The sequence below is a fragment of the Esox lucius genome, chromosome 18, assembly GCF_011004845.1.
Source record: "Esox lucius isolate fEsoLuc1 chromosome 18, fEsoLuc1.pri, whole genome shotgun sequence".
NCBI lineage: Eukaryota > Metazoa > Chordata > Actinopteri > Esociformes > Esocidae > Esox > Esox lucius.
Genome location: NC_047586.1, coordinates 15,650,874 through 15,664,123, shown reverse-complemented (window position 1 = coordinate 15,664,123; position 13,250 = coordinate 15,650,874).

Below are 13,250 nucleotides of genomic sequence, written 5' to 3'. Positions count from 1 at the left end.
CGTTTTGAATGAACGTTACTTCCTGTGTTGTAAACTAAACATAACACAAACTTCAACAGTTACATGGTAGGTTCCTGGTCGGAGGATCACCATATAGCAGGCTGAATCGTTGACTTGTGTCTCTATGTTAAGATTAAGGAGAGGAACCTTTAAACAAAATTGTCATTGGTACACTGGGCAGTTCACAAACAAATGTAATTTAGCATGATATGTTGACATACTTGAAGGTCTGGAGAAAGATTTATAGTTTAAATAACATTTAAGGGGAAAAAAGGCACATTTTATGATAGCTTTGGAAAATAGCCAATTTATGTCTGACAATTTGTGTCGAACAATTTGCTTCATTTCTAGTACATGAAAAGTCATTTTAACAAATGAGGATCTCAAGATACCAATTTTACCTGCTCCTCTGAACTTTTTTCTTATGGGGTTTAAATGAGAGAGAAGCGGGGATAGAAAAGCAAAAGCTAGGGAGTCTCCTGAACTCCATATTATACAGGAAGACAGAAAGTCTGTGGAGAGAGTATTACACTTCTACAGCATTTTAACCTCTCACAGCTCCTCCAGCTTTTAAACTGAGCATTGTGGAACATGTATATTTGTGTGGGTGTGTGTGTGTTTGTGTTTGTGTGTGTGTAACTCTATGGTGTACAGTAGTTGGGTGTACGGCGATGTCTTTATTTGCAAACAGTGAAACTACATGGTGACTGGCCGATCTAACAAAATATCTTGGCCCATAGCCAGGTCAAATAGGGGTGCTGCCTGTTGTAGCCTCAACACCCCCCGACGAGATTCTGAAAGGTGCATTTACCATTTGACCTCTTCAATGTGTTTGAGTTCAGTTTGCAGACGAGCACGCATAATCTGTGTGTGTGTGTGTGTGTGCGTGTATGTGTGTGTGTGTGTGTGTGTGTGTAGACAAATAGCATCTTAATCCTCCTACGGTATTAAAAAGAGATTCATGAAATGATAATCACAGCTCAATTAAAAGCACACTTTACTCATCACTCCATCACTCCTCTCTTATTGATGGGCCTGCCAATCAAAAATGGGAGGTTTCAGAGGCAACTGATACTCCTGGCACTAAAGATGCAGTTGCCTTTAAAGGATTATGACTGGTGGCTTGATTGCTTATTCATTTCACTATAGGGAGTCCTATGGAAACACTACTCGAAGAAACTTAAATCAAGATTCAATCCAAGGTGCGTTTATACAACTAAGTCTACAGATGTGTTTTTCAAAGGCATTTTTTTCACAACGCTAGTGGAGATTGCGCTTGACACTAAACACTGCGGACTGGTTCAGGCATGAAATACGTTTAAAAGTCAAGTGCAATGCACATTTGGTTGAATCCTCACCTTACCCATAATTCATGGGTCCCAGTTCTCATGTATGTTCTATTATTTATGTGTGCTTTTGTAAATGCCAAGACAGCATGGAATTAGCATGCAATAACACACAGGATGTCTGTCTGTATGACAGTGTGTGTGAGTGTTTGTGTATGCGCACGTTAGTATGCAACACACAGAATGTCTGGTTATAAAGTAATTAACAATAGAGCAACATATTGCCCTGTGTTTCCCTATGGTTTATCAATGTCTGTGTAGAACTCTATTAAGTGTGTGCATGTGTGTGTGTCACTCCCCGTGGCTTATCTCTCTACACACAACACTGTCATTACAGCATAGGACAAACCAACAACAGGGATGAGAGACAAAACAATTACCATGAAATCAGCTTTATCTTGACTAAAATTATAGGTAGAAAGATAAAGTGAGATACACAGAGAGAAACAGAGAATGAAAGCGAGGGGGGGGGCGAAATGGAGAGATAGAGGGAGAGGGGGAAAGAGAGGCGGAGAAAGGGAGAGGGTGAAAGGGCATGAGAACGTGAGAGAAAGGGAAAGCTGGAAAGAGAGACAGACAAAGAAAAGCAGATGGAGAAAGAGGGACCGAAAAAGAGAAAAAACAAGTCTGATAAGTGTCAAACAATGCAAGCTCCCACATACTAAATAAACACTACACTGCCTGTATCCCAACCTTGATGATCCATTATTGGCTTAAAATGGAACACCTGGCAATTCATTTCTAGCAATATTGCCCCTGCCTGTCTGGGGCACGTCTCTATTGCGTTGTGCCTAGTCGGTTTCATAGCAATTAAAGTCTTGTGGGTTGACTTTGAACTTCACCGGAGCTTCTCAAAACTGCAAAGTAGGCTTACCTGGCAGATGTATGTTACGAGTGTGTGTATCATTTGTATCTATTACTTGTTGTTATTACAACCTGCTGAGGCTGCTGCTGGACATGGAGCCACTTTGTCTGTGAATCCAAAACCAGACCTTCACTCAAAACCCACTTGGTTGGAGTGCCCTTCATTTTCACCTGTTGCTGACCAAATGAAGAGGTTGACTACCAGAGAGTGGTGAGGGAATAAAAAAAAATCTACTTTGGGGACACTTTCTTTACTTTTATGTTCCAAGTTAATGTTCCAATAATACAGCAAGCATGAAATTGAAATTAATACATTTCTACTGTATTTTTAAAGAAATAATCCTCAGTAACAATCTAAATGTAACATGAGGTAATTTATCGTTTATATTTTCCAGGTTTTGAAACCTGACAAACAGATTCAGTGTTATATAAACAAGCCCATGTGTTATATGAAAATATATAACATGATTCTTTAATAAAAAGTTTATTAAATAAATTCTGACAAGATTTGAAACTACACTGAACAAACAAATAAACACAACATGTTTCCCCAGTGTCATGAGCTGTAATAATATATCAGAGAATTTGTCACCATGCCAGCGCAGTTTCAAATGTCACAGATTTACGGTTATGTAAGGGATTGTGTGAAGTTAGAGATTGGAAGGTATCTTACAAAATAGGGCTTGAAACATTAAACTGCATACTGTTACAAAACATTTTGTATTGTTGCACGCATATTTGAAAAACAGTTTTTATGGATGATGTGTTTCAATGCTCCTAGTTTCATTTCTTTTAAATTGGTGGCAGCTGAGTAGCCGCAAGTTTTGGTGTTATGCAGGACTTTAACAGTGCAGAGTATCTGCCCTCGAGAACGAATGAGGGTAGATTTGATAGGAACCAATTAGTTTGGAAGATTTAATATGGTCTCGTGTGTGATGATGGAAAGATTGTTCACAAAATGTGATTGGGCGTATTAGGTTTACCTCAGACAAACTTGCCAAACTTAACTTCTTTTCGCCTTTCTTGCCCAGAAATCACTCTTTCTTTCAGGTTTCTTTGTGTATGTGCGGTTATCAATATAAGCTGATTATACCCAATGGCAACTAATCAAATCTTATTGACAAATGTTGTTTCATTATCTACACCCCAGTTCGGAAGGGTTGAATCCAACATTTTATGAGGGGAAATAAATAGTTCCAGTTCAAAGGTTATGTATAATGTGGGTTTGAGATTATGGTGTCATTACATGGGCAGCAAACTAGCATAGCATAATGCTATTCCTGAAAACAGCCTATCCAAGCCATGAAAAGTGGAATTACTATATGTGTGCAAACCAAATTGAACCATAGTCCTTGTGTAGTTCACTTCTTTTGACATAATTTGAATGCACTTTGTAGGGAATGAAGTGACATTTAGGCCCTTGACTAAAATTGAGAGCTTAACATCAGGTTGGAAAGCAAAATTAATTTGAGTTTGGAAATGAACCTCTAAACTTTCAAAAGTGACTTCCATACCTTTCTTTTCCCCAAAGAAATTAAAATAAGCACCGGAGAGAAGAAAAGAGAAAACGAATATTGAAAAACAAGTTTCTTATCTTTACCACCCCAGGGTATGAATGTAAAAATGGAAAGTGGAGAAAAGAGAGACAAAGCAGAGAGGGAGTGAAAGACAGAGACTGAGAAAGGGGTGGAGTGAAAGACTGAGAGAGAGTGCCAGAGAGAGGGAGTTGGAAAAAGATGGAACGAGCAAGAGATAAATTAGTATAAAAAAGTAAACACTTAGTATTCAGTTACACAATATGGTTTGTGCTTCTGAAGTGGCGTTCGGCCAGCTTGGTCATTTGCCCCTTTCAATAAGATGTTGGTGGGGGGAAGCCACGATACACCATAACTCTTGAACATAGTTCTGAAATAAATACGGAGATGTTAATTTAGCCGGCAAATCTTTCACTCTGACAGTGAAAAGAACTGTCAAGGTAAGTCAAGGTATGGATATCTTGGTTACATATTCTGACACAGGAAATACATGTACAGCACAATGAAGAAGTAAATGTTCTCTATTTTTAGATGTTTTGACACAGATAGTTGATTTTCATTTAAAGTACACTGATTAGACATTCCTTTTCTCTGGTGCTCATTATGAAAAATGGGATTTTGGTCTAGGTGGCGTGGTTTCAAAGATATACAGTGAATCTCAAACCAGTGCCTCAACCCAACATACTTGCATGGAAAGGCCTCCTTTGTCGTGTTGCTGACAAACCTCAGAGGGTGACTTCCAGAGAGCTGTGATGGGATAAAAAAGACATCAACTTCAGGACACACTTTGACTTGAATGATGCAATTCATGTTCCACTTTTGAATAATAAAACAAGCATGAAATTCTAATTAACAACCTTCCTGTCGTTTTACAAAACAATTAACCACAGTACATCTTTTACATGTATTTCATCTTTTACATGTTACAAGTTTCCAAATCCGACATGAAAAAATGCATGTGTCATGGAACAAGAGACTGCCAAGCCTTTGCTTGTATAAGATGGATGTGACTACAGTACAAAGGTTTGACATGCCTGTCTCTGAACTGTGCTACCAGCCTGTTCGTGTGTTCAGCTTTCTCAATGACAGTGCGAGTGGAACCAAAGGAGGCAACAGGGATGTGTTTCAACCAGGTGCCTGCTGTGTCACGCTGACCGTGTACAATCCAGTTGCGCTTTGATGGCTAGAACTGAAAGGACATTGATTCTGTCATGAAAAGAATAGATGGGCTGAATATTTATCCGCTGTTTCTGTATTTGCTGTTGATATTTTGTCAGTACCATTTCCTTGTGGAGCTGTGGGGGAAAAAAGTAATCTGAATAAAACTAGACCCGTGACTGTCAGGTTAATGTTATTATCTGTATCATGTATCAATTCATTTCAATTTTAAGTAGCCTATTGCTATTTTTTTGCCATTATGTGCAGTATATATTATGAGTACTCATGCTTGTGTGTTTTGGGATGTAATGTTGACCCAGGCTGATTGTAATCCTAACAGTGTTGAGAGGAAGTAAAAGTACCACCTGACATTTCTTTCTCTTATTTTTTTTACATATTTAGATATACTGATATTGGGTTTTCTTTTTAAAGGATTTTGAACCGTTCTTAGTCTGACCCATTGCCTAATCGTGTGGTCCCCAAACCTGACACCCTCCGGCCCCTGGCTGCGCCTAGAAATTCTGTCCATAAAAATTACGAACAGAACCGGCGACAAAGGGCAGCCCTGCCGGAGTCCAACATGCACTGGGAACAAGTCTGACTTACTGCCGGCAATGCGGACCAAGCTCCTGCTTCGGTCGTACAGGGACCTGACAGCCCTTAGCAAAGGACCCAGGCACTCTCCACAGGATGCCGCGAGGGACACAGTCGAATGCCTTCTCCAAATCCACAAAACATGTGGATTGGTTGGGCAAACTCCCATGAACCCTCCAGCACCCCGTAGAGGGTATAGAGCTGGTCCAGTGTTCCACGGCCCGGACGAAAACCACACTGTTCCTCCTGAATCCGAGGTTCTACTATCGGCCGTATTCTCCTCCCCAGTACCCTGGCATAGACTTTCCCGGGGAGGCTGAGAAGTGTGATCCCCCTATAGTTGGAACACACCCTCCGGTCCCCCTCCTTAAAAAGAGGGACCACCACCCCGGTCTGCCATCCCAGAGGCCTGTCCCCGACCGCCACGCGATGTTGCACAGGCGTGTCAACCAAGACAGCCCCACAACATCCAGAGACTTGAGGTACTCAGGGCGGATCTCATCAACCCCCGGTGCCTTGCCACAGAGGAGTTTCTTGACTACCTCTGTGACTTCAGCCCGGGTGATGGACGAGTCCTCGGGGCCCTCATTCTCTGCTTCCTCAATGGAAGACGTGACGGCGGGATTGAGGAGATCCTCAAAGTACTTCTTCCACCGCCTGACGACATCCCCAGCTGAGGTCAACAGCTGCCCACCTCTGTAAACCTACTGTAAACAGCGTTGGTAGGGCACTGTTTCCCTCTCCTGAGGCCAGCCGATAGTCCTTCTCCATGGCCTCACCGAACTCCTCCCAGGCCTGAGTTTTTGCCTCCACAACCACCCGGGCTGCCGTCCGCTTGGCCTGCCGGTACCCGTCAGCTGCCTCAGGAGTCCCACAAGCCAACCAGGCCTGATAGGACTCCTTCTTCAGCTTGACGGCATCCCTTACTTCCGGTGTCCACCACCGGGTTCGGGGATTGCCGCCTCGACAGGCACCGGAGACCTTACGGCCACAGCTCAGAGCGGCCGCTTCGACAATGGCGGTGGAGAACATGGTCCACTCGGACTCAATATCTCCAGCCTCCCTCGGGATCCAGTCAAAGCTCTGCCGGAGGTGGGAGTTAAAGATCTCTCTGACAGGAGACTCGGCCAGACGTTCCCAGCAGACCCTTACAGTACGCTTGGGCCTGCCGAGTCTGTCCAGCTTCCTCCCCCGCCATCGGATCCAACTTACCACCAGGTGGTGATCAGTTGACAGCTCCGCCCCTCTCTTCACTCGAGTGTCCAAGACATACGGCTGCAGGTCAGATGAAACGACAACAAAGTCGATCATCGAACTACGGCCTAGGGTATCCTGGTGCCACGTGCACTAATGGACACCCTTATGCTTGAACATGGTGTTCGTTATGGACAAACTGTGACATGCACAGAAGTCCAATAACTGAACACCGCTCGGGTTCAGATCAGGGGGGCCGTTCCTCGCAATCATGCCCCTCCAGGTGTCACTGTCGTTACCCACGTGGGCGTTGAACGATAGAGTCCCCAGTCGGAGCACTTTCCAGCACCCCTCCCAGAGACTCCAAGAAGGTTGGGTACTCTGCACTGCCGTTCGGCCCGTAGGCACAAACAACAGTGAGAGACCTATCCCCGACCTGTAGGCGCAGGGAAACGACCCTCTCGTTCACCGGGGTAAACTCCAATACATGGCCGCCTCTCACCATGGGCAACTCCAGAGTGGTGAAGAGTCCATCCTCTCTCAAGGAGTGTGGTTCCAGAGCCCAAGCCGTGCGTAGAGGTGATCCCGACTACCTCTAGGAAGGTGGCCCCACGTCGCTCCTTCGGGCTGAGCCCGGCCAGGCCCCATGGGGAAAGGCCCGGCCACCAGGCACTCGCGTACTAGCCCCAACCTCGGGCCTGGCTCCAGGGTGGGGCCCCGGCTGCGCCATACTGGGCGACGTCACGGACCTCAAGATTTTTCTCATCATTAAAGGGTTTCATCTCTGCTCTTTGCGGATGATGTTGTCGTGTTGGCCCCTTCAAGCCAGGACCTTCAGCATGCACTGGGACAGTTTGCAGCCGAGTGTGAAGCGGTGGGGATGAGAATCAGTGCCTCCAAATCCGAGGCCATGGTCCTCAGTCGGAAAAGGGTGGCTTGCCCACTTCAGGTTGGTGGAGAGTGCCTGCCTCAAGTGGAGGAGTTTAAGTATCTAGGGGTCTTGTTCACGAGTGAGGGAAGGATGGAACGGAAACTTGACAGACGGATCGGTGCAGCTTCTGCAGTAATGCGGTCGATGTATCAGTCTGTCGTGGTGATTGATCGATTTACCGGACAATCTACGTTCCTACTCTCACCTATGGTCATGACCGAAAGGACAAGATCCCGGATACAGGCGGCCTGAAATAAGCTTTCTCCGCAGGGTGGCTGGGCGATCCCTTAGAGATAGGGTGAGAAGCTTGGTCACCCGGGAGGAGCTCAGAGTAGAGCCGCTGCTCCTCTACATCGAGAGGGGTCAGCTGAGGTGGCTTGGGCATCTGTTTTTATAATATGCTTAGGTATGGTCTTAATAAACCATAACGTGTCAGGTTCAACCTAGTCCAAGAGTGCCTCTCACCTCACAAACCTTGCATTTTAATTTGCCTATATCCCAGGTTGTGTAAACCATTATGAAGGCTAAAATAAAAGATGATCCACACAATATCTACTGTATATCCAGAATCCAATGGATTGTGCCAACCTCTGAAGCAGCTATGCCAAGTCTTTTCTCTTTGACATAAATATGTGTGTAATTATCTGCAGATCAAAGAACATTTGAACTCAATTACTCCACTGGAGTAACTGAGATTAATGAGGAATACCGCAGTGTATGTATTTCAAACTATTAAATTTTATTCCAATTAAAAATAAAGTTTCAGTTCATCACATCCCTACATAACAGCAATCTTAAATGTATCCTCAATCTTCTAAGTTATATACAGTAACTATAATTCACCACTATAGAACAAAACATGCCAGGAAACTCTTCAGACAGAATGCTCCAAACAATACCTTTGATATTGATCAGACTTCATACCTATCTTTCCTATTTCTTACATTAAAAGACATCTCTGACACCCACCTTTTATGTCTGACTCCTTTGAGAAAGATACATTTTTCTATTTTTTATGTAGACGTAATTGACCACTCCAGCATGAGGCACCAGAAACCTCTTCACACTCCAGTGCTCCTACCAAACATACCCCATTCATTCCACTACAGAGCTGAGTACGTCACCAGCAATTGATTGAGCAAACTCTAACCCTTTTATTTTTAAGCGTTTTGAAAAACATTAATTGGGAGTTGATCCTCTGATTGGTTCAAGACAATCTAACCCTTGCTGACTTTGTTTTACACAACACCATTTATTCTTTCACCACAAACAACATTAATGAGGCCTGTCTCAGATTAAAGTAGCCCTATTATAGCAAACAAATGGGCCGTGGAAGAACACCCTTTGACTGGTCAGGCAATGGTGTATTGAATACTACCACAGAGAAAGACCAAAGGTTTAAATCGACTTTCCTCATTACATAACCACTCTGACCAGCTAGCAACATAACTAGTAGCTATGTCATTAGTTTGCCAGGAGCTTTGTGCCTTTAGGCCCTGTTTTGTTAGCATATGCGTTAGCACCAATGTGTTTGATGGCATAGACCTGGTGATAAGTAGACAAGTATGTAGAAAATAGGGTGCTATTTAGATGGCATGCAAGTGATTACCACCTTCTTTAGTTGTGAGGGCCCCCCGGAGCTGTAGCTCCCTGGGATAAAAACACTCCACGGGGCTCTCTCTCTCTCTCTGAGACCCAAGTTAGCCTTTCATATTCCAGCTTCAAAAGCCCTGTGTACTGTTCTGTCGGAAACCTCTCTTTATCAATCCTTCAATCTCCTTCTCTACATCCATCCCTGTAACTTTGCTTCTCTCCGTAGCTCTCTCAAAGCCTTCTGTGCTGGATCCCACTCTCGCTTTGACCTCCCTCAAGTTCCCTAAGAGATCAACAAGGGAGATACCAATACACAGGGAGAGACAGAGAGAGATTTTACAGGTTAGGAAGAGCTTTGTAACAGACCTGAGCCACAGAGCCAGGTGTAGGCGTACTGCTCAGAATGTGCCATGCTGTAGTAACAGGCAGGCACGGACTTGGTCTAATAAGCAAGTAGGAAGTCCTCTCCTTTCTAATATAAAGTAGACACCATTAACAAGTGTTAAACTGAGTAACATTTCTTATTAAGTTTACCTCCACCACAAATGTAATATCTATGAACTGTATGACCTTTGCCACTGGCCGTTTTAAAAGCTTATTAGCAAGTACAATGTCGCTAGACGCCATTATATTGTGTTTAACTGAGTAACGATTCTTATTAAGTTTACCTCCACCACAAATAGCATCTATGCACTTTATGGCTTTTACCACTGGCCGTTTTAACAGCTTATTAGCCATTTGTGAATGACATTGATACAATAACTACTGTATCAATATAGTTGACGATAACAGACTTTTTTGTCAAGTGAAAAGAAGAGAGAATCGTGTAGCCAGAGAATCCTGAGACATAATTTGAAAATCCACCAGAAATAATCGCAATATAGTAAACAGTTACATTTTAGGCTTCCCATACCGTATCTACTCAAGGTTGTAGCCAGCGAGGTTTTTGTCTATCCTGAACAAATCCTCTTTTGCCACTGGCCGTTTTAACAGATAATTAGCCATTTGTGAATGACATAGATACAGTATCTATCAATAACAATATAGGTGACGATAACTACTAGTGATGGCCATTCGAGGCTTCATTAGCATTATTTTAGCAGCAGGATATTATGCTGGCAGCACCCAGATTTTCTTTATCATAATAAAAGCCATAATTGAAATGTATTAGGCAATATAGTTAACAATTTAGTCTGTGAAAAAGAACAGACAAGAATAACATTGGAAGGGACATTAAACATAAAATGTACAGACAATATTGTTAACGATATTAACTCATATAGTTCAATGATTGCTTTTATTTTGAAAAAGAAAATCAGAGTTAGCACTGCTAACATATTATCCTGCTGCTAGAAGAACGGTATTGAAGCTTCGAATGGCCATCACTAACGATAACTGACTTTTTTGTCAAGTGAAAAGACGAGAGAATCGTGAAGCCAGCGAAGTGTATGACTATCCTGAAAAATCCTAATATCCACCAGAACCGTTTTATTTTAGGCTTCCTATTACGTAGCTACGTAAAGTTGTAGCTGGCGAAGTTTTTTCTGTCCTGAACTTCAGGCATAATGCGTTTTGACTTATGGAAGTCGAACAAGGGACCCGTTATTTAAAAATGATTTGATAAGTTCAGTATATGGTTGACATTTTGTTTTCCCATTGGTCAATTAGGGTATCGAACTAAGTTCCAAGCCCGTGTAGACATCTACCTAGTATTTACATCGTCTAGCTCCCCATTGGGTTATATGGGAAGCTTAATATATTTGAGTAAAGCCAGGTCTAGGAGGACAGTTCCCAAGACAGCAGGAATACTGTCACGGCTTCGGGGTTTGGGAACAAGGAGGAGCAGGAGAAGGCGTGGTAGAAGGATATTTAATGGTATCCAGGAGAAATATACAATATATATAGTACGAAGCGTCGCACAGCTCTTTGTCACAGTCGGAGACAATCACACACAAAGACAGGGGGAGCAGAGGGAACATATATACCGGGGGGAAACAGCGATGATGAGGAACAGGTGCACTAAACGGGACACAGGTGAAATGAATGATGAGACGGTGGTGTCAGAAGGCCGGTGACGTCGACCGCTGGGGCCCGCCCACTGCAGGGGGAGGTGAACCAGCAGAGGTCGCAGTTGTCACAGTACCCCCCCCCTGACGCGCGGCCCCAGCCGCGCGACGACGCCGGCCTCGGGGCCGACCCGGGGGGCGCGGAGCAGGGCGGTCCGGCCGACGCCGATAAAAGTCGCGGATAAGGACGGGAGCCAGGACGTCCTTCACCGGAACCCAGCTCCGCTCCTCCGGGCCGTACCCCTCCCACTCCACGAGGTACTGGAGGCCCCCCGCCCGGCGCCTCGAGTCAATGATGGAGCGGACAGAGTACGCCGGGGCCCCCTCGATGTCCAGAGGGGGAGGGGGCACCTCCCGCACCTCACACCCCTGGAGGGGACCATCCACCACCGGCCTGAGGAGAGACACATGAAACGAGGGGTTAATACGGTAGTCGGGGGGAAGGCGTAACCGATATGTTACCTCGTTGACTCTCCTCAGGACTTTAAAAGGCCCCACAAACCGCGGGGCCAGCTTCCGGCAGGGCAGGCGGAGGGGCAGGTCCCTGGACGAGAGCCAGACCCGGTCGCCCGGCCGATACACCGGGGCCTCCCCGCGGTGGCGGTCTGCATTGGTCTTTTGACGGCGGACAGCGAGCCGGAGGCGGGATTGTACTGCCTCCCATGTGCCCGCTGCCCGCCGGAACCAGTCGTCCACCGCAGGGGTACCGGTCTGGCTCGGCGTCCACGGCGCCAGGACCGGCTGGTAGCCCAGGACGCACTGGAAAGGTGTCACGCCCGTGGAGGAGTGGTGCAGAGAATTCAGTGCGTATTCTGCCCACGGCAGAAACTCTGCCCACTCCCCCGGCCGGTCCTGGCAGTAGGACCGGAGGAACCTACCCACTTCTTGGTTTACCCGTTCCACCTGCCCGTTGGACTGGGGATGGTAGCCCGAGGTCAGGCTGACCGAGATCCCCAGGTGCTGCATAAAGGCTTTCCACACCCTAGACGTGAATTGGGGACCCCGGTCAGACACGATGTCCTCGGGCACCCCATAGTGCCGGAAGACGTGTGTAAACAGGGCCTCCGCGGTCTGTAGGGCAGTAGGAAGGCCGGGCAGAGGCAAGAGGCGGCAGGACTTCGAGAACCGATCCACAACGACCAGGATGGTGGTATGGCCCTGGGAAGGGGGGAGATCCGTCAAAAAATCAACAGAAATGTGGGACCATGGTCGTTGTGGAATGGGCAAGGGGTGCAACTTGCCCACAGGTAGGTGCCGGGGTGCCTTACTCTGGGCGCACACCGAGCAGGAAGAGACGTATACCCTCACGTCCTTGGCTAAAGTGGGCCACCAGTACTTACCGGCCAGGGCGCGCACTGTTGGCCCGATGCCAGGATGACCGGAGGAGGGAGATGTATGCGCCCAGTAGATGAGGCGGTCGCGGACAGACGCCGGCACATACGTACGGCCCTCAGGGCATGTGGGCGGAGAGGGCTCGTCGCGCTGCGCTTCGGCGATGTCCGCGTCCAGTTCCCATACCACCGGTGCCACGATGCATGACTCCGGGAGCACGGGAGCATCATCCACCGGCCTCTCCTCCGTGTCATGCTGGCGGGACAGCGCGTCAGCCCCGACGTTCTTACTCCCCGGCCTGTAGGTGAGAGTAAACACAAACCGGGTGAAGAACATAGCCCACCTTGCCTGGCGAGGGGTCAGCCTCCTCGCTGCCCGCATGTACTCCAGGTTCCGGTGGTCAGTCCAGACGAGGAAAGGGTGTTTAGCCCCCTCTAACCAGTGCCTCCACGCCGACAGAGCTCGAACCACGGCCAGCAGCTCACGATCACCAATGTCGTAGTTCCGCTCCGCCGCACTGAGCTTCTGGGAGAAGAAGGCACAGGGACGGAGCGTGTTACGACACCCCGTCCGTTGGGAGAGGATGGCACCGAGCCCACAATCGGACGCGTCCACCTCCACGATGAACTGGAGCGAC